This window comes from Alnus glutinosa, chromosome 11 (genome assembly GCF_958979055.1).
Source record: "Alnus glutinosa chromosome 11, dhAlnGlut1.1, whole genome shotgun sequence".
NCBI lineage: Eukaryota > Viridiplantae > Streptophyta > Magnoliopsida > Fagales > Betulaceae > Alnus > Alnus glutinosa.
Window position 1 is genome coordinate 15,315,001 of NC_084896.1, and position 22,540 is coordinate 15,337,540.

Genomic DNA, 22,540 nt, shown 5'->3' on the forward strand with positions numbered 1-22,540 from the left:
CTACAAGCACTTCAGAAGTTCTTTGATGAGGTTAGTTCTGGGATCTGAAACATATATATATAAATCCCAGACGATATCACAGAATCAAGAAAATTTTGGTCCCAATTAATTTTAGAAAAATTTCAGCATTATAACGGCTAAAAGTTGGATGCCTCAAAATTATACAAAATAGCAAATAATCATGCAAATGCTCTGATAAATTCCCAACCTTTGCACACAGTAAGAATATTTTCATGCAAAAATAATTTAATGCAAATATCTCAAAATATTCTAATAATCCTTAAAACCCTATATTCTAGAAAATATTAACTCAAATATAAGTGAAATAGAGATAAGGGGCATACATGGAATAACAAAAGCGATGAGATAATGCAGAAAATGCCAAAGAGAACCAAAAATGTCACGAGAATCACGAGAAACCCTAGAGAAAAACAAGAGAGACAAAATCTCAAGACAAAAAAAAAAAGGTACGGTGCAGGGAGAATGCGACTTAACTCGAAGGTCGGGCTTCCAGACAGTGAACTTAGTTGTACGGATGGCAGACTGTTAGTCTCGTGCGTATCTGAACCCTAAGCCACTACCGTCTAGATGCTCCACACAGAAAAGCTGAAAAAGAGGAAAAATAGCAGACAATCGAATTTTTTTCCTAATGTTAGCTTCAAAACACGCATGTATTCAAAAATGATAACATAGTCAAATAGCAAATAAAAAAATATGCAAACATATAATTGAGAGTCAAGTAATTTATGAGCCAAAGAATCTCTGCAAATGGAAAATTTTAAATAGTTTACTCACCTCATGCTATGCATGTCACGTGTGAAAGCTTTCTCAATAAGGCATAAGTTCACAAATAAGGTTGAAAACACTAAATTTTCTAAAAAGAGAAAATTACTGTTTAATTAGTCAAAAGTCAAACCTTATATTACTAGGGCCTAGCCACCCTCATCTGATACACACCCCCTAAGTCACAACACTTTTTCTTTAACTTTGTCTGTTAGTGATCGTCTCTTTCCGCAGTAATTTGATCACTGACTCTTATTATAGGGACAAGTGTAAGAACAGTTTTAACAGAACAATAAGCAATAGATCTTTTTATTTGTCCATATTTTTTTTTGAGAATTTAATGCTTTTTAACTCTTGGTGTTGCAACCTAGAAAGAATGCTAGAATTTTTAGGTTCTAGGTTTAACTAGTGAGTTGGTCAATTTGACTGTCTAGGCAAAAATTTATCTCTTAGTAAAATCTTCAGTGTCAAAAACCAAAGATAAAAGAATTTATATTAAAAGAGCTTTGGATAGTACACAGATTCATCGCATTAGAGGAATAAACTATCAAGCTTTTAGATGTAGCAAAGAAACTTAGCAGATATTAGACTATAGATCTCAACTATATATAAGCATATTTCATCAATACTCAATGGCTGAGATGTCAGTCAAAAACTCATGAGATGTCTGAAAAGCTAAACAAAAAAAAAAAAAAAAAAATTGTACGGCATCTCCCCCTCTTCTTTCTTTCTTCTTCTTTTTTATTTTTATTTTATTTTATTTTATTTTATTGAAATATAAAACACACTAAAACATAAAAACAACAAAAACATGCTTTTCAGAGAAAAATAAATTCTAATTCTAGCGTGAAAAGTAAAAACAAACCTATCCTCAGAGAGAGGTTTGAGATCACTAAACCAGAAAAGCAGCCGTTCGAAGTGCTTTTTCGGTAATCCTCATGAATACCTGTAGAAAAATTCTCTAAAGAGAGCTAGAGAATAATGAGGATAGGGTTCCAAGCAAAGATGCAAAGCATGAATAATATGTTAATGAATATAAGATGCTATGCATAAAGTTTGACATGAGCTAGGATTAGGAACAATGATCCTAGGCATGCCATGTACTCACCAACTAGGTCAGTCCATTCCCCCTCAAGGGGTGAATGGTCTCATCCTTTCTTACCCATACCTTATGAAAAATAAATGACTTCTAATTTACCGTGTGTGTGTGCACAATGTGTAACAAAATATTGTAAATGCGAAATTTAAAGAACACACATATTTTGTTAACGAAGTGAAATCTCAATTAAGAGAAAAACCATTCCAGGGCAACCAAACCCAGGAAATCCATTATCAAAAGACAAAGCTAGTACAAAGACAGTAACACTCACATACTCGATGCAGCGATTGTATCTTGCACTCTGACACGTAACCCAACGAGAACGCCTCCCAACCAAGTCTCCTACTTGAAGGGGTCTTCTATGGTTTCCTTTACCTTAGGGCTCCTCCCTAAGATAGACTTCAATTATGAGCACAACAACAGCACAACGGCAATGGCTTGAGAGCTAGCGAATCTTCACAATTTCTCCCTAAAATATTCTCTCTAAGCTATAAAGAATTCAATACCGAATTATATAAAGAATACATGCCTAGAAGCCTCTATATATAGGCTAAGTAGACCTAAAACAAGTATGAAATGGATTTCTCTAGACGGCGTCCGGAGGGTAGTTGAGAGAGTCCGAATGGTGAACTGTGCAACCAGCTTTCCATAATGCACTCCACACATTTTCATATTAGGCCGCGTTCAGACAGTGTTACCCTAGAGTCCGAACGGTTGCACTTCTGCTGCACGTAATTACCATAATAAGAACCGCGACTGGACAGTGTTGCCTTGACGTCCAGCGGTTGCAATTCTTCTCCATGTCTTGCCTTATTAAGGATCACGTCCGGACGATGTAGCCCTGTTGTCCGAACGGATGCCACTGTCTTCCCATATACGTGTCTGCAAAGGAAAACCTAATTTTTGTCGAACTCTGAAGAGCGTCCGAACATGTTGCCATGACGTTCGGATGGATGCAACCTTGAACTGTTTGAAACTTCTTGATACTCATGGGCGTTCGGACGCATGACTAGGCTGTCTAGACAGAAACTTGGGATCCGACTTCACTGAGTTGGAATTTGAACATAATCTTCTTTGAACATCTTGAACCACTTTTATGAAATGAAGACTCTAGAAAATATAGCATCCCTGATTATGTAGCAATATTACATAATAGTGATTTTATCAAACAGAATGCAGCCAACACAAACTAACACCTTACTTTCCTTTGGGGTAGGTTTGTGAGCCTTATCCAATCTGTCCTAACATCTGTCCAACCTTCTTAGGACAGTCTTCATCATGCTTACAAGCCCTTCATAAATCTTATTTGGCTTGGGCTTGCGAGGCTTCAACTTAAAGCATTCGGCCATGGTGTGGCCAGTCTTGCCATAGTGACGGCATGAGGGAGGATCCCTTTAAGAGTATTGCCGCTTTGGCCGAGGAGCATGATGAGGCTTGGATGCTCGCTTCTTAACTTTAGGTTTCTGAGCACGGAGCTGTGGACAATGAGGTCGGATGTGACCGTTGATGCCCAAGTGATAACATGAGGGTAAACTTCTTTTGTTGGGAGGCTTTTTGACTGGCTCTGCAAGAACTTTAGCTTCATCACCAACTATACCTTTACCCTTATCCATACAAGCATTCTGAGGCTCTTCAACTTTAGGCTTTACAAACACAGTTTTTGAAGATGAGGTAATGTTGGAGACATTAGAAGTAGCCACAAAGCGTAGACCAGTCTTGTCTGATGAACACTTTTGTTTTGATAGCATCTCGGCTAGCTTGTTGTTTGTGAACTTCTCCAACTGCAACTGAGCTTCTATCGGTCTATCTTCCAAGCCTTGATCTTTTGTAGTAATGTGCTTTTCTCTGTCTTTAACATGTTCAGCTCTAGCACATTCCTTTGGTTTGTCTCTCTTAGCTTCAGGACCTTGATGAACAGGGTCTTGTAAGCCTCCTTAAGATCTTCATCATCACTAGTCTTAGTGTAATAAGACTTGGACTCTCAGGATCATTATGTGAAGTTGTAAATGCTAGAAAGTTTGGATCCTTACTTGGAGTCTCTTCTTCTTCCTCCGAATCATCACTGAGAGTAGTACTGAGAGCCTTTCCTTTTGCCTACTTGAGATTCCAACAATTTGCCTGCATGTGACCATAGCCTAAACTTCATAACATCTAGGACCTCTAGGATCCTTCTTGTTGGCTTCATCTTGTTCAGCTCCCTTGGGGTCACCTCTCAAATTATCAAAAAATTTGTTCTTGAAATTCTTCGTTTACATTAATTTTCTGAAGCTTCTGGCAAGCATGGCAAATCCTTCATCTTCATCAGTTTCTTCATTTGAAGAAATTCTGCTTTTACCTTTTGCAGCCTTGAGTGCAATGGATTCGACCTTCTTGACAGGGGGCAGGGGAAACTCATAGGTTTGAAGAGACCCTACAAGCTCTTCCATCTTTATGGCATCTAGATCCTTGCTTTCTTCAATTGTGGTCACGTTTATTCTGAAATGCTCAGGCAAAAGTCTAAGAATCATTTTTAATGAGCTTTGCATCTGAGATCTTTTTACCAAGGCTTACCATGGAATTTCTCAAATCATTGATCTTGGTGTAAAACTCATTAAAGGATTCGTCTTCTAACATCTTAATTCCTTCAAATTGGGAAACCAACATTTGAAGTGTGGTAGATTTTACAATTTTTGTGCCTTCATAAGTGTTTTCCAAAATTTCCCATGCTTCTCGAGCAGTTTCACAATGTGAAATTCGTGAGAATTCAGATAGTGAAGGAGCTTGGCAAAGGACATTTAAGGCTTTATTGGAAAGACGAGCATTGATTTGAATGATAATCCATTCAGCGGTTGTTTCATCCGGTGGTGTCCATCTAGATTCAACAATGTGCCAAACATCTATGGATTTTAAGAAAAACCTCATCCTTGCTTTCCAATAGCCATAATTTGTGCCATCAAAGGCATGAATGGAATTAAGATTTAGAGACTTGTTAGAACAAAAAAATAAGGAGTCTAGGATAGCATACAGGAAATTAATCCAAACATGAGTGAACTCGCTCTAATACCAATTGAAAAATAAAGACTCCTTTGTGTGTGCATATGATCAATCAATAAACTAAAATATAAAATGCGGAATATAAAGAACACAAATATTTTTGTGACGAAGTGGAAACTCTTTGTACCAAAGAGAAAAACCACTCTTGGGCAACCAAACCCAGGCAATCCACTATTAAAAAGAAAAAGCTAGTTACAAAGCAGTCGTACTCACATACCCCTAATGCAGTAGTCGTACCTCTAACTTTGACACGTACCTATATGTGAATGCCTCTCAACCAGACCTCCTGTTTGAAGAGTTATTCAATGGATTCCTTTAACTTAGAGCTCCTTCCTAAGCTAGACTTCAATGGTTAATCAGATCATACACAATAAAAACTTTAATAGAGTTAGCACATCTAACAATATCTACCTAAACACCTTCTCTTAGCACGCTTTAATTTAATACTGAATTCTTACAAAACAACAGCCTAGGAGCCCCTTTAAATAGGCTTTGAAAAACCTAATTTGACATCAAACTCGATTTCCCTAGGTGGCATCCGGACAGGACATTGGGCTACCAGACAGTAAGTAGCAATTTTTCATAAATTGCTAAAGCGCGTCTGAACGGCTTGCCCTAGTGTCCGGACGGTTGAGTAGTACATCTCTACTTTTCATAGCTACAACATTTTCATCCTGACACTTGTGCGAGCATGTGCTCTTTGTGAGTCGTATCCATTGGGTCATCCTAATGGCTGTGCGAATACCAAGTCCTTGTGGTTTGCGCCTAATACACTATTCGGACAAGATGGAACACTGGCTGGTGTCCGAACGCTTCCTCTGGGTCGTCTCGACAATCACAATGGAAAATAGATTTTGACATCTATAAAGTTGACAGAATCTTCCTTATTTCAAAATCTTCCCTTTCTTGAGCAGTATATTGCAGATCTTACCTTGTATAATTCTTTCCATACTTAATAAATATTCTGTAATAATATCTGAATTTCACTCTGAATTACGGTGTCCCTGAAAAGTAAGTGTCTAGAATAGGAAGTGTTTTTGTCTACCAGAATATAGCCAATAAAACTTACACTTTTTATACTTCCACCAATTAGTGTTCGCTCCTTTGTTTGCGTTAATTCCCTTGAGGTATTTTCCTGATGCTAGGTATTTTGTACTGATAATCACGTGGTACAATTACCTTAATTAGAAAAGAGGTAGCTAGTGTTAAAACCTTGGTTTCCTCACCGATAAGAAACACATACGAATTCCTCACTCTCCCTACCTAAATTTCTCACGATATTGTCCAAACACTTCTAGGCCAACACAAACCTAATGACTGCACAATTGGCATCCGAACCAACTCTATTAACCCATTATTCTCATTTACATCCTCACATGGTATTTCTCACTTACCTCACAATTTTGGAATTGGGCTCCATGGTTCGACACCCTCAATATAACTCTATCCTACAAGGATTCGTACGAATGCGAGTGGTAATTTTATTATTGATATATTTTGGTAAACAAAAGACCACATCAACAAGCTTAAGTAGTTCATGACCGAGGAAACTGCAAGAACAAACCAGGTATCTTCATAGGGTTCAATATTGTGGGCCAATGATGATGCATATGCAAGGGCAATGGGGAGGCCACAATACTCGGGCCGTGTTCGCGGAATGGGGCTTGGGCCACTATCTGTTAGATCCAGCTGTCGTCCATCTACGTCAGCGACATGCACAGGACCTTGGATATATCTCTGAAATGAGTGCACTGAGGTCACAGGTGCATGAACTGCAACAAGAGAAGAGATTCACTCATGAACCGATGGCATTATAGGATCTAATGATATTGAAGTTGCAAAGGATTATTGAAAGTGTTGTGGAGAGTACATGAGTGGGTAACACTTTGGCTATGCAAGACATAGAGTCATCTAGTCGACTAGGTTAGCTCAACATGATTAACTAACAAAGTGTTTTTTTTTTTTTTTTTTTCATTATATATATAGTTGAATATGTTACGTATATCAATACTAGTTTCTCATAGTTGAGTAACACATTTCATGGGAATCATATATGTTGGTGCCACGCCCTTCTCCCAAGACAGTGATCCCCATGAATGACTATATACGTAGGATATGAAGCTATGTTTGCGGACGTGACAGGCCGTATTACCTTTCTTTTGAATGTATATGGATGAGATATCGAAATTAATTTGTATCTATATAAACACTGTTCATATTGTTTTATCGGTTGGACTTGAACGGTTTGTGATTGTAGGTAACTTTTATACATTATGTTTGGACTTACTTTGAATGTTTTGGGTTTGTATTATGTCTGGAGTTGAGTGACATTACGTTGAGTACAATCATGAGTTGTTATTATTATATGTATAGGGTTTATTTGTTATTGTTGTGTATAACTTGATGTGATCGTTTGGATACTTGAACTATTGAGTAATTCACAATTGTTATAAGTATATGGATTTCAGATTCTAGTTATATTACGTTTTTATATTATATGTCTAAACTTGTTATATCAAGTATTACTAGGAAAAATAAAATAAAATAAACCCATTAATGATAGATATATATATATATATATATATATATATATATATATATATATATATATATATATATATATATATTTGGTTTAGTTTAGTTTATTAGAAAAAAAAAAACACACACACACACACACGAAAGGCACTAATCTATTAGTGTCATTTTTTTTAGCTAAAACGACACTGATATATTAGAGTCTTTTTAGCTTTAAAACAACTCCAAATGATTGGAGTCGTTTTACTGTTCAAACGACTCTAATCATTTGGAGTCGTTGTTGTGCAAATATCTACCTAAATAAATAGATAAATATTTGTACGTTTTACTCACAAGTGTACAAGATCAAAACGATAGTATTGTAGGCAAATACAAGATTATTCTCACGAGGATTGGTAAATTATGCTTAAAAGATTTCCTAAATAATTACGATGAGTGAAAAGAAATAAAATATTAATAAGATCTAATAAAAGAAAAGAGACAAAAATATTGTGGAAATATAATAGAAGTAAGGTAGGGCTTCGATATCTACTGCTAATTATACTCAATTAAGATTCATAATGCCAATGCTACCATCATAACTTGATACTTAATGTTTACCAGTTACAAAGGAATGATATTTCTCATAAAGCTTGATGTGTCACAAATATTGTGTATTTGGACCCCTCAATTTGCATTAGTTAAACCTTTAGTTTTGTTATTTTCTAATGTCTTGTGCGAATTTTAGTGTTTAAGTGTTGTTTAGGTCATTGGAAGAAAATAACGGTGTTTATAGAGGAATTGCAAAGAAATGGGATTAAGTCCCAATGACGGATGTGAATCTTGGCAACCAAAATAATTACACGTAGTAGTGTATGTGGAGCACTTATTTGAGTGCTGCTGGAAAAGTCTCTCCTTCCAAAGCAATGCAGCACATACACGTGAAGGACTCCTTGGACAGCAGCTCACCTTCAATGAAGAAGCCAGCCAGCATGGGCAGCACTCAGAACACATGCGGAAAGACCTTCCAGGAACTGCTCTAGGTGATTCTCTCCAGCAAAAGCTGCTGGACAGCAGCTCCAAAGCTGCTGAATAGCAGCTTGCACCTCTCCCTGGACAGCACGTCTCCCTCTTGTCTCCCTTTGCGTGTCCCCTCTTTCAAAGCTAGCAGTAGGCCAGCAGCAACTCCCAAGCTGCTGGACAGCAGCACCCATCAATTCAGCCACTACACTCCTCTCCATGCAGCAACTCCCAAGAGGACAGAACCAAAAACCTGCATACAAGTTATTCTCGCTGGCAGCAGTGATCCACGTGACTTTCCAACACCTGCTCATGCACGTGAAGGGCAGCACCAAGGACAGCAACATGGAATGGAAAAGCTGGAGCTGCTGGACAGCAGCACACCCTCTTCCACGCCAGCTCCTGCAACTCCAAATTCTGGAGAACTCTCCACACACCACCTGGCAGCAGCATACAGCTCCTGCAGCTCCTACAAGAGACAGCAGCCCCCATCCTCACTCCACCACACAGCAAGCTCCCCTTTGACAGAAAAGCAGCATGGGCTGCACCATTCTGCGCCTGACAGCAGCCGCCAAACCTGCTGGACAGCAGCAGCATGGTCTGCACAATTCCCCAAAGCTGGACAGCACCTGCAGCACTCCACCTTGCCTGCAGCACACTTTCGCACAGCAGCTCCTGCACCTTTTCCTCTCAACTGGACAGCAGCTTCTCCTCACCACCACGCCTCCTGCAGCAACCTGCAGCTGCTGGACAGCTGCTGGACAACTCATTCAGCTCCTGCAGCTTCTGGCAGCACCTGCAAGAGGCAGAACCTCTGCTGGACAGTAGCATGGGCTGCACCTGTCCACCTCACCAGCTGTATCTTCAAGGCAGCGAGGAAAATAAAAGAGGAGAGAAAAGGGGGAGTTCGGAGAGCATTATTGGGCAGAAACTTTCGGTGGACAGCAAGGGGATGGAAGGGTTTTCAACACCAAATTCTCAAAGGCTCTCCGTGCATAGCTAAGCTCCTCCTAGGGTTTTGATAAACCCTATCCAAGTATCAATGGCTTAATTGTGTTTTATTTTGAGATATTTATTTTGGGCATTGATGATTGTATAACTATGAGAATTACATTTTCGTAATTGGTTTTAAAGTTAAATGCAATCATGATGAAATGTTTATCTAGAAAGCTTATCATTTTGATTGTGCTCAAATTATATTTATTATTCAAAAGATGATAAATGTAATGGTTATGCAATGGTATTATTTTGAACATGCAACAAGAGATTTTGATAGTTCATGCCTAGGATAGACAAATGATGCTACACCCTAGTTTAGGTAGATGATTTGTACTAATCTTAGGATGGGCTACACTTAATCATTGTTTGCATGTAACTAAGTTAATAAATTTGATACTTCATGCCTATGATAGACGGATGATGCTACACCCTAGCTTAGGTAGATGATCCGTACTAATCTTAGGATGGGGTATGCTTATTTTTAATGATGGTATTTTCTTGACCCCTTGTTGAGCGCTTGACAACCGCACACGGGTAATATCATGCCTAGAAAGAATGTCTCATGTTAATGTGATGGCCATTGGTACAAGGATAGTGGTGAAATCAATTCCCTAGTTTCCCATATCATTTCATACAACTTTAATTTACTTTGTAGAATTTAATTTCTGTTAGTAGTTTACAATTTGAAAATCACAAAAAAACAACATACTTTCCAAATGATAAATTAGGACCAATTTTATTAAAGCTTGATGCATGCAACCAATACATTCCCTGTGGATCGACACCCTCAATATAGACATTATCCTACAACGATTCGTTCTATTGCGAGTGGTATTATTATTGAGTAGAAAAAAAACCACATCAAAGCTATTGATTTTCTTGAGCAACGAGTTAGACATGGTATCTACTCTAACTCTTTTCTTCCTTGAAAGATTTAGCATGGTATTTACTAAGTTGTTCTTCAAGAAAGTATAAATCTATGGAAACCGGCAAACACACTCAGATTGGAACATGGTATCTATTTCAATTGTCTTTATGTTGATCAATCTAAGAACTTGTGACGGGGTTCTTTCGTTACTTTATTATGCCCAGGACTTGGTCATCCAAATTGACATAAATAACAAATCCATATCACATGCATATGATGGCCAAACATAAACATGCGAGGAATTCAAGAAACTAGAATTAATCAAGTTAAGCATCAATATATAAATTGTAGCAAAACAAAATGAAAAACTTATAGAGACATGATTAGGGCTTCAATCGAGCCCTAACTAAAGTATTAGTTACAACTAATATTGACTAAAACTATATACATACAAAAAATAAATAAAGGAAGAAAGAAAAACCAAAAAAATTCTTCTTGAAGTAGCATCTAATTCTTCTTCCCAAGCTTGTGTGTCTTCTCTTCAAAGGTTAGAGGCTTATTTATAGGGATTAAAGAAGCTCTAGAAACCCTAGGAATCTTATAAAAATCATAAATAGGTCTCCTAGTCCAAATAGAATAAGTACAAGTCTTTTCCTTTTCTGAAATTCCAATCCAAGTAGAAAAATGATTCCAAATTCATATTGATTTGTGGTTCTTTATTGCGGGGCGCTTTTGGTATAGTAAACGTTCGAATTAAAAAAAACCTAATTTTGATATATTTGTTACATTTTTTCATCGCTTTCCAACGCCACCAATTTCACCGCAATCCAATACTCGACCAAAACGTTATGATTAAAATACAAAGACATATTCATTTTAGATTCTTTCCAAAAATAACGAATTTTGCCGACTTATCTTTTCTTAAATTCAAAATTGATTTCGAATTGAATCTTTCCAAAAGTGAGTTTGCTGACTTCGTTATAATCTTGAAATTTGATGGATTTTCTTCCAAAACCTGTAAACTACAAGAAAACACAAAAACAATACAAAACATCAAACTATAATAAAACTAAGAGCTTAACATAAATAAATTAAGGGGCTTGAATGTGTATCATTCAGCACTTATTACACCCCTAAACTTACATATTGCTAGTCCCTTAGCAATTCAAAACTAGAAATAAATGGAAAACTAAAACAATAACTACTCTACCTCCTCTGTCCCGGGAAACAAGATTGCATTTAGCGTATATAATAAGCATTTTAAACCCCTAGGACTCCTTAGTGGACGAGAGAAGTCTTTTGAGGGTTTGCCAAGAATGATACCACAAACATTATGCAAAAATTCTTGTTTATTCAAAAGAGTTTAGTGTCACCAAAATTATGATTCTCATTCATTAGTAAGATTAGAAAGATAAACTTCATCTTCAATATAAAATAGAATTCTAAACTCTAACTGTAAAGACCAAGAAAAATTAAATAAGAAATGTTGCAATTAATAAATTATGTCTATTAAAAAGGATGAGACTAAAAATAAATAATTGTAAGGGTAAAATGTAGTTAGATTTAATGTATGGGTTAAATACCAATTAACAAATAAAAGAATTAAAATGTTGTGGGGTACTACTATAATTTATAGGAAGCATGAGTATTAGAATAAAAAGCATATCCCACCAATGCCACATGGAGTGCTAGGATTGGTTAAGGGGATATCCCTTAACTTTAATAAATAAAAAGTAAAAGAATATATATATATATAGTTGAGTGGCATTTTAGTAAATTTTCCCTTCCCCTTTTTCCCCTTTATCCCCAAGCATCAGCCCCCAATTCTTCTTTCTTTTCTTTTCTTTCTTCCCCTGATCCACAATCAACTCGTCTCCCTTTTTCTTCACTCCTTTTCCATTTCTCTCTTCCTTGTCTCTTCTTCTTCACACGCCCATGAGAGAGATCAAAAATGAGAGATTGCGAGAGAGTGATTGATGCCGAGAGAGAGAGATCGTGAACCTGAGAGGGAGAGAGCCCGAGCTGGAGAGAAACGCCGAGAGAGAGGGAGACTTGGAGCTGATTTCTGGTGGGTGTTTTGCCGGGGCAGTGGTGCGATTTTCCGGTGAAATTTTCCGATGGACTTCTCTATTATTGAATGGAAATCATCAAAGTAAAATTATCATTCCTTTAGCTTTTATATTTGGTTTTTGGATATGGGTTTTACTTTGATAATTTTTGGGTTGATTTAGGTTGGAATCTTAGAGTTTTATGGGTTATTGATTGTGCTTGTAAGTTAAGGTTTATGCTAAGCAAAAATAGTTTGATTTGGGATTTTGTTTGGATAAAATTTAGGGTTCTTTTGGGGTAAACTTTCTGGGTCTCTTGTTTCGGTTCTCACTTGAAATGGTGGATGGATGTGGTTGGTTGAATTGTTGTTTTTCTTGAGGAATGAAAGCAGTGTTGATGTTAGAGTTTGGATTAGGCTTCCATGGACGCTAGATTGAATGGGTGTATGAGTTTTCCTGTTGTGATTGTGTTTACCGAATGAGTGTTTTGGTTGGAAATTCCTTATGACAATTTTCAATGGGTATAGTTGATGGGTGTGTTCTTTTTAGTTTGATATACATTGTTTTTATAGGTGTTCTCCTAATAGGGTTGAATGTGGTAAGTTGGGATATAATTTTAGGCCTTGATTGTGTTTGGTTTTCTAATTGTAGTTCATACTATAGTTTGATGAGCATTTTAGTTCACCCTTGACCCATGAATTTAGAGACAATCAATTGAGGGTGAATTCTTTGGGGTATTTGTGATGTTCGGTTTGGATGGAAGATGAGGCGTTAATGGTGTTTATGGATGTGAGTTGGGGCTTTGATGGTTGGATTTGTGGTGTTGATTTTTGGGTAGCCCTTAATTTCTTTGGCTGATTATGTGTAAAGAAGGGGTTTTGATTCGTTTTGATGTATGGCCATGGATATTAAAGGTTTGGTTGTAGGAGAATCTTGACTTATTGTTAGAATAGAAATGATAATGTTAATGATTGATATTTTATGAGTTTAAGGGGTTGTTTTGGATAAGTTGACCGATTAGGAATAATGTTTATTTTAGAACCTAATTTGATGGGTAGCTACGTTAAACGGTTGGATTCTTTGCAACGGATCATTCGGGATATTCTATTTAAGTTTTGATTCTTTGGCTTAACTTAATTATGTGGAATTTAATGATGTTGGGCTTAGGTGTTCACTAGGAGTCTTGGGATAAGTTAAGCTAAGCATGGGTTAGATCTAGAACCTAAGTGTAATGCTTAGCTTTGAGGACGATGTATAAGCTTTAGTAAACGAATGTATATTCAATATGTGATTATAACCTAATTTAATAAGAGTTATTAAATTAATATATGTTAAACAAGATTAATCTTTTATAATCTAAACTATTTAGATGGTTAACATAGATAATGAGGCAACAATAATAAATAAGCTAGTAAAATGAGTAAATACATTTTAGGTTAATAAACAAGATACAATAAGAACCAAGAACCAATGGTAAATCTAATAATTGCTTAAGGTAACTAGCTAGCTTCAGAAGCAAGTAATGCGACGTGTGAGCACGCGGGTAGTCTATGTGTCGTTGAGTAGAGGTTCAATAGTCTAGTCTGACGTCATAAATATCTGCATGAATGTGTCATTATTGGAGACTTCTGTTGGCTCTCCAATGTAAAGTTCAAGTAACTAGTACACGGAGAAATGTTCGAGTCAAGAGTCCAATGCAGCCAAAGTGAGTATTCTACTCACTGAGGAATCCTAAGAACTTATATTTACGTATTGTTGTGTTTGGTTGCATTTATGATTATAGAATTTGTTAGTGAAGATATATGTAATTGAATTGTGAGTTATTGGATTGGGAATTGTAATGATAAGTTGATATTGATAATGTTTGGTTGTTTATGATTATGGAATTTATTGAGAAAAATTGTTTATGATTGAGTTGGGATATATTGGTTTGTAATTGTATGGATAAATGGATGTTGATGAATCTTGGTTATATATTGTTATGAAATTTTGACGAAGATATATATATATATATTGACGATTGAGATGTGAAGTGTTGAATTAAGAATTATGTTGAAATGAGTGAAATTGATATGTGAGAATTATTAGGGATTGAGTAACATGATGTTGAATATATATATGATGTGGAATTGTGGATGTCTGTAGAAGGAAAAATTGTTTGGACATACATGTGTAACAATAAGGGTATGATGAGGTAATTTGGTATAATGAGAACTTGTAGTTGATAGATGGTAAGTCCAGTGTGGTAGTATCTGGCACAGTGGTAGGTCAGAGGGTAGTAACTCTTGGCTGAGATTTGTGGTAAGCCTAATATTGAAGTGCTAGCACACAAGAGATGTATGCCTTGCGGGTCGTATCTTTACGGGTGGTGTTGACGGTAAGCCTAGCATTGAAGTGCTAGCACTTGTGAGACGTGTGGTAAGTCTATCATTGAAGTGCTAGCACACGAGAAATGTATGCCCTACGGGTCGTAGCTTTACGGGCGGTGTTGATGGTAAGCCTAACAATGAAGTGCTAGCTCTTGTGAGATATGTGGTAAGCATAGCATTGAAGTGCTAGCACACGTGAGATGTATGCTTTGCGGGTCGAAGCTTTACGAGCGGTGTTGACGGTAAGCCTAGCATTGAAGTGCTAGCACACGTGAGATGTATGCTTTGCGGGTCGAAGCTTTACGAGCGTTGTTGACGGTAAGCCTAGCATTGAAGTGCTAGCACTCGTAAGATGTGGAATTTTGTTTATGGTATGCGTGAAATCTTGTTAGTAGGAACTGTAATAATATATATGTGTGACGAATGGTGAGACTTGTACTTAATGATGTGTTGTTGTGTGGACTTAATGATTTGAGAATAATATTGTTGAATCTAGTATGTATGTATATTTGCGTGCATTGTTTACTCCGTAGTGAGTCTTATATTATACTAGTGAGTCTTATACTACTGAGGTTGTGAACTCATACTTTCACCTGTACGGATGTGGTTAACCCTACAACCGTACAAACTTTGATGTTTTGACTGTAGGTTCAGTGGATCTAAGGAATGACGTCGTAGCATAGTACTTGGGATGTTATGACTGAAGCCCGAAGCGACAGTTATAATGGTTGGACCATGGGTTATCCGCCTTTTGGTAGACTTTGTTTATGGCTTGTGTCGCCTGTGACACTTGTATTTATGAGCCAATCTTTTGGTATGTATTTAATAGCTATGTAGAAGCCTTAAATTGATAGGCATATTAATGGCTCTTTTGTTGTGATTAACTGTTGTTTATAGATATACCTTCCGCTATGTTGATAATGCTATTATGTATAATCCGCTGCGTAGATGTAACTCTGATTATGTGGTACATGTTATGGAATGTGTACTGTAAGTTGGTTGAGCGACATGTAGCCGTGCCACTGTGATGAATTAACAAGTTCAATTCAGTGTAAGGTGAATTAACACATAATCATGAGGCTTCAAATTAATTCCAATGTGCAATGACTCAATATCTCAAAATTCACTGGGATCCCCATCAAATTGAATAACCAAGGCATAATAGCAAGAGCTTTATTCTCTCTCTCTCTCTCTCTCTCTCTCTTTTTGGTCAGGCTGTGCAATGCTTTGTTCTTTTAAGCTTTCTAATTAACCCATGTAACAAGTGTTAGGCTAATACTCCTAAACCAAATAGCTTTAGGGCGCTAGGTGTGGAAATACCTCTAAGAGCTTACTAACTCGAGTCAAAAAGGCTACAGAACTAAACTAGTCATGACTTTAACCAATCCAATTTTCTCACTTTTTGACATGACCATTTAGTACTTAATGAAGCAAGAAGCCTAGTTACTCAGTGAAAAATTTAAAAATGATATTTTATTTTTGTTATATATATATATATATATATATGCCAAGGTATCCATCCAACAAGTCACCAACTTCACTCAAGACATTGAAAACATACATAATCAGGTTCACATGTCATACCTCACAAATTATGTGCTAATGTGCTCGTGGTAAATCAAATTTATACAAGTGATTCTCAATTGCCAAAAGTAAGTAACAAGACTCAGAATCTTAGTCATATGATCATGTGTTTAGCATTCTAAGATCACCATTGAAATTCAAATCACAATTTTTAGATCAAGCATAGTCTTAAAAAGAACATGAATATGCAATTTCAAAAATTTGGATAAAATGTGTGTGTGTTTTCCCCATACCCGCAAACTTGAATTACACATTGTTCTCAATGTGTAGATAGAATAGAAATATCATACTCGGGAGATGAAAAAATTGGTTGGACTAGGTATGGCTTGTAGTATACCCCCAAACTTGAATGCAAAAACACTTATCCCTGAAAAACAAACTAGAAAAACAGAACCAAGGAAAGGAAAACTAAAAAAATAGAAACTAAAATTAACCAAAATAAAATGAACAATAATTAAAAAAAAAAAAAAAAACCAGAATTCTTTAAAGGATATGGATTTTTAGGGCATGTAGTGGCCTCAATACCACTAATTTGGTAGATGTGCTTGAGCTCTTGGACTGCTCGAGCGCTTTTGGTAGTAGCTTCTGAGTTTAAACTTGAAGCACCAGTATTTTCTTCTCTTGGACCATAGAGAATGAATTCGACCTATAGAATGGTAATTCCTAATGTTCACAAATCAGGGTAAATCACTCTGAGAATTGTCAAACAATTTCTCATCCGGAAGGGAATCATGAACTTGAATACTATGAGGAGAATACTTACAGAGTTTTTCTACTTTGATGACCTCAGTTTGCTAATCTAATAGCCCTAACAGACTACTCTCATGGCCTCTTGGTAATTCGGGAATAGGAGTCGGTGCTGAAGAAGCCTCAGTGCTCACTTCCTTGCCTTTTTCCTGATGTAGATTATGTGTGACCACAATTTGCTCCTCCTTCCCCTCTTCCTCATGATTTTCGACCACTTTTTCACTCCTTAATGTTGTGATAGCTTGCTCATGATAGGAAGAACTCCAATCCTCCACGTAATATCCAATAGGATTACCCACCAACTGACTTTGAAACTCTTCTTCTCTTTCTCTTTTGATGTGGTTGATTATTTGTTCAATGTGAGCTTCCATCTTGGCGTCTATCTCAGTGAAGAATTGGGTATTTGTCTGATTATTTTTCTCTATCTTGCTTATAATATTCAACATTTTATCATAAATGTCCGAATCTGACAGGAGAGATGGCTCCTCTTAGTATGGTTGTGGCCAAAAGATGGGAGATTGCTCCTTGTCATGAGCTTCTTTATTGCCGATGGACCACAACTGTTGATTAGTTTCCTCCATTTAGCTAAAAATAGCCACGTTAAATTCTTTAAGGTCAAAACTCTCTGGAGGGTGTGGCTCGGCCTCACATTGCTGGTGTGGAGCTGATTGAGAAGAGTATGATTGATCATAGAACTGCGGATATGCTTGTTGAAGCTGTTCTTGCAATGTCAGAGCATAATTTTCAGGAGTTTGAGCTTGCCACGAGAAATTAGACTGTTGGCTCCATGCCCGGTTATATGAATCAAAGTAGAAGTCATTCCCCGGTCTAGAGAATGGTGTGTTCATATGCTCGTAATGATAGTTAGAAAATTGTCTCATTTCAGGACAATCTCTAACATGACGATAAGTATTAAAACAATATGAACATGATCCATGGAATGTGGGAATATCTCCCCACATGAATAAAATAACAAAAAGAAATTAAAAGAACAAAAGGGAAATAAAAATAAAAAATTAAAATTAAAAGAAAATCTTACAATCGGCCGGAGAGGCAACCTTGGAGAATTGGAATTTGGACGAGTGGGCTTGATTACAAGACCAGACTCAAAATTCTACAGCTAAGAACTCAGAAACAAATAAGATTTTTTTTTTAGATTAACATAAACAGAAATAACAAAAATAAAAGGAAAATTTGAAAAGCATAATTTAACACAATCCCTGGCAACGGCGTCAAAAACTTGTTTTGCAAATATCTACATAAATAAATAGATAAATATTTGTATGTTTTACTCGCAATTGCACAAGATAAAAACGATAGTATAATAGGCAAATACGAGATCATTCACAATGCCAATGCTACCATCATAACTTGATACTTAATGTTTACCAGCCACAAGAGAATGATACCTTCTCCTAAAGCTATTGATTTCCCTGAGCAACGAGTTAAGCATGGTATTTACTCTAACTCTTTTCTTCTTTGAAGGATTTAGCATGGTATGTACTAAGTTGTTCTTTATGAAAGCATAAATCTATGAAAATTGGCAAACACACTCAGATTGGAACATGGTATTTATTCCAGTTGTCTTTATATTGATTAATCCAAAAACCTGTGATGAGGTTCTTTTGTTACTCTATTATACCTAGAACTTGGTCATCCAAATTGACATAAATAACAAATCCATACCACAAGCATATGATGGCCAAACATAAACATGTGAAGAATTTAATAAACTAAAATTAATCAAATTAAGCATCAATATATAAATTGTAGCAAAGCAAATTGAAAAACTTAAGGAGATATGATTATGGCTTCAATTGAGCCCTAAATAAAGTATTACTTACAACTAATATTGACTAAAATTATATACATACAAAAAATAAATAAAGGAAGAAAGAAAAACCAAAAAAATTCTTCTTCCCAAGCTTGTGTGTCTTCTCTTCAAAGGTTAGATGCCTATTTATAGGGATTAAAGAATCTCTAGAAACCCTAGGAATCCTAGAAAAATCTTAAATAGGTCTCTTAGTCCAAATATAATAAGTATAAGTCTTTTTCTTTTCTGAATTTCAATCCAAGTAGGAAAATGTCTCCAAATTCGTACAAATTTACGGTTCTTTATTGCGGGACACTTTTGGTATAGTAAACGTCCGAATTAGAAAAAACATATTTCTGAAATATTTGTTACATTTTTTCATAGCTTTCTAACGCCATCAATTTTACCATAATCCAATACTTGAGCAAAATGTTACGATTAAAATACAGAGACATGCTCATTCTAGATTCTTTCCAAAAATAACGAATTTTGCCGACTTATCTTTTCTTAAATTCAAAATTGATTTAGAGTTAAATCTTTCCAAAAGTGAGTTTGCCGACTTCGTTATAATCTTGGAATTTGATGGATTTTCTTCCAAAACCTAAGAAATACAAAAAAACACAAAAACAATACAAAACATCAAACTATAAAAAAACTATGAGCTTAACATATGTAAATTAAGGGGCTTGAATGAGTAACATTCAACACTTATCAATCGTTTTTTTAGCTAAAACGATTCCAATCATTTGGAGTACTTTATTGTTCAAACAACTCCAAACGATTAACGTCGTTTGCACTAAAATGACTCTAATTTGAGTCGTTTGAACAATAAACGACTCTAACCCAAACTCTATGTGTTAAGTCGCTTTATAACTGACATTATTAAAATGATTTAAAATGATTGGAGTCCTTTTTTGTTGCCTTAAAATGACTCAAAACAATGGTTTATTTGTAGTGAGTGTTAATTGTGTGACTAATATGTTAATTATATTAAAAAGTCATGTGCCTTTCATATGGTAGAGGACACATGGCAATTTATTAAACTGGATTAGAAGAAATTCTGTCAGTTTTTATGTTCTATTTGCTTCGGCGTAAAATGATTTCTGAAAAATAATTTCGACATTTTACGATGCTTGGTAGGGACGAAAATAATGGTCAACGGAAATCATTTTTCAGTTTGATCGTAAAAGCTTCTTTAATTTTTGGAAAACGATTTATGGTTTTTAAAACCGTAAATCGTTTTTCGAAATTAAACTCTTTGTCCTTACATGCACGCTTGATATCCGATTGTCAGAATTCAGCAATTGTCGGTCATCGGAATCTAGCTGGCGCCAGAGTCTAGCAACATTCGATTGCCAGAAACCTGCTGGGGCCGGAATCCGGCGACATCTAGACACCATTGTCGGATGCCGACAGACCAGATTCCAGTCGAAATTGGCTAAAATATTGCCGGATTCAAGCCATGGTCAAAAGCCGATTGGATCTGGCCAAAATGGCTAGAATCAGGCCAGATCTAGCCAAAACGGCCAAGATCCGGCCAGATCTGGACGGATCCAGAAGAGTCCGGCCAAACTTGCTTGTCGGATTCCAGCGGCATTTGCAAAACTTTGATTTTCGCATTTTGTAATTTTTTCGTGCAAGCCAAACGCCGAAAATTATTTTTGAAAAAATTATTTTTTTTGAAAATGATTTTGCCGAAATTATTTTATGACGAAAATCATTTTACATCGAAAAAAACGGAACATTAATAACATATGCTTCTCATATATATACTAAAAAAAAAAAAAATACATATCACTTTTAAGAAGCAGTTTGTAAGAGTTTCAAATTTCGGTCCTTTTAAAAATTAATTAGAAAAAGCATATAATTTTACATACAATAGGCACATGTGAATATTAGAAGTTAACTTAAAAAACACCCGCTGTCCTTACACAGATTGGGCTTAGATCTTAACTATTCACTGTTTCTGTGTGTTATACGGCATGCTATATAAGTTAATTATGTCCTTATTTGCTTCAAATATTGGTATTTATGCATGTACTAATTAATTATGTACTTTTTTCTATTAAAAGAAGGCCGTAGATTATCTATCCGCTGTGACCGTACCTTAACAGACGGGTGTTAAAAGAGTTTGCAAAAGTCAAATTGAGTTGAACTCCAGCCTGATTAGTCTCGTGAGAACATCTGTAGGACTTAAGCAGCCGATGTTTTACCAATTAATAAACCATGAGGAGTACGTGGAACGACTCAGGTCATGGTGTCCGCCAAACGGTGGGGACGAACCTAATTAAGGACCACTCATTTATTTGAATTTATTATTCACGTCATGTAATAAATAGCTGTGCGACGTACTAATTAATGTCAATTTGAAGTAAGAAAGAACCTGCTGGCTGCCGTGGTTCATCGGTGGCCATGAAAACTAATGGGCTTATTTGGTCAGGGAAGGAAAGGAAAGTGGAATTGGTAGTGAGAATTATATAAAGTAAAAAGAATGTATAAAAAAAAAAAAAATTTATTGTAGTAAATTTTTTTATTTAAATAATAATAAAAAATTATTGAAGTAATATAAAGTTAAAATGTTTTGAAGTTAGTTATTTTTAGAATAAGTGAAAAAAGAGAATGAGAATTCTCATTCTTTTACCGAACAAACCCAATAAAAAAAAAAAAAAAAAAATTATCTTATCAAAGAGAATTATTATTACTAAATTAAAATATACGCGTAATTATGAAGATAAATACACATAGGCCGTGGAGTGTACGTTCCACAACTCTTGGAAATAATCAAAGGGGTGGGGTACAGTACTTAATTCTTCTTTGTTCCTTTTTTCTTTTTAAATTTAAAATTTAATTTTTTTTTCTTTTTTATTATATGATATTACTAATGCGACATTTGATTATTTTTGTTAAAATTTGAACGAAATTGAGTTTAGAAACTTATTTGTATTTTTTTTTTCTTATCACACGGAATTAGCTTTTATATAGTCACTTTTTATTTCACATATATATTATATGGACTCATTTTGTATTTGTCCTTATATTAATTTTCTAAAATTCAATAGAGATGTACGGTCAAGTCAAAATAGCAACTATGGTAAAACCCAGTAGATCACCAATAATATACGTACCATTCATAATAAACACATAATGATCGATTTGCATATAATACATAATATGCAATATGCGTGCTAATACAACATTAAACAATTAATAATTATAATGTTATAAGAACTTGTAAATAATATATTCTATTTTTTCGTCCATATTAAGTTAACTACGTTATAAACAAGAGAGAGACATATTTACACACCTAACCTCCGATTCAAGGAGGGTTTTCGTAGTTTCACATAAAGACATCTTTTGATCATGACCTTGACACTAACGTATACCAACAACATCATGCACCGCACCTATTTCCCTGAAGGAGAACGTACGTACAGTCCACATTCTGATCCCTGCCAAATTAAACTTCCACCATGACCTTGGCAGTTGGCATGCCCATCAATCGTCAGTGCTACTCATATTTTAATTTCTATTAAATGAATATATATATATATATATATATATATATATATATATATATATATAGTTAAGAGTAAATTATCAAATATTTTAATGCCTATAAATAGTACTTGTAGGATGACCTGACATGGTCACCGAGATTAA

At 35.7% G+C, this 22,540-nt stretch overlaps 1 long non-coding RNA gene across 1 annotated transcript; it reads left to right on the forward strand.

The window, feature by feature from the left end:
* Positions 1 to 12,111: 12,111 nt before the first annotated feature.
* Positions 12,112 to 15,740, forward strand: LOC133882665 (uncharacterized). Its single transcript, XR_009902703.1, has 2 exons — positions 12,112 to 12,468; positions 15,382 to 15,740. It is a non-coding gene; the product is annotated as an uncharacterized LOC133882665 (long non-coding RNA).
* Positions 15,741 to 22,540: the final 6,800 nt, after the last annotated feature.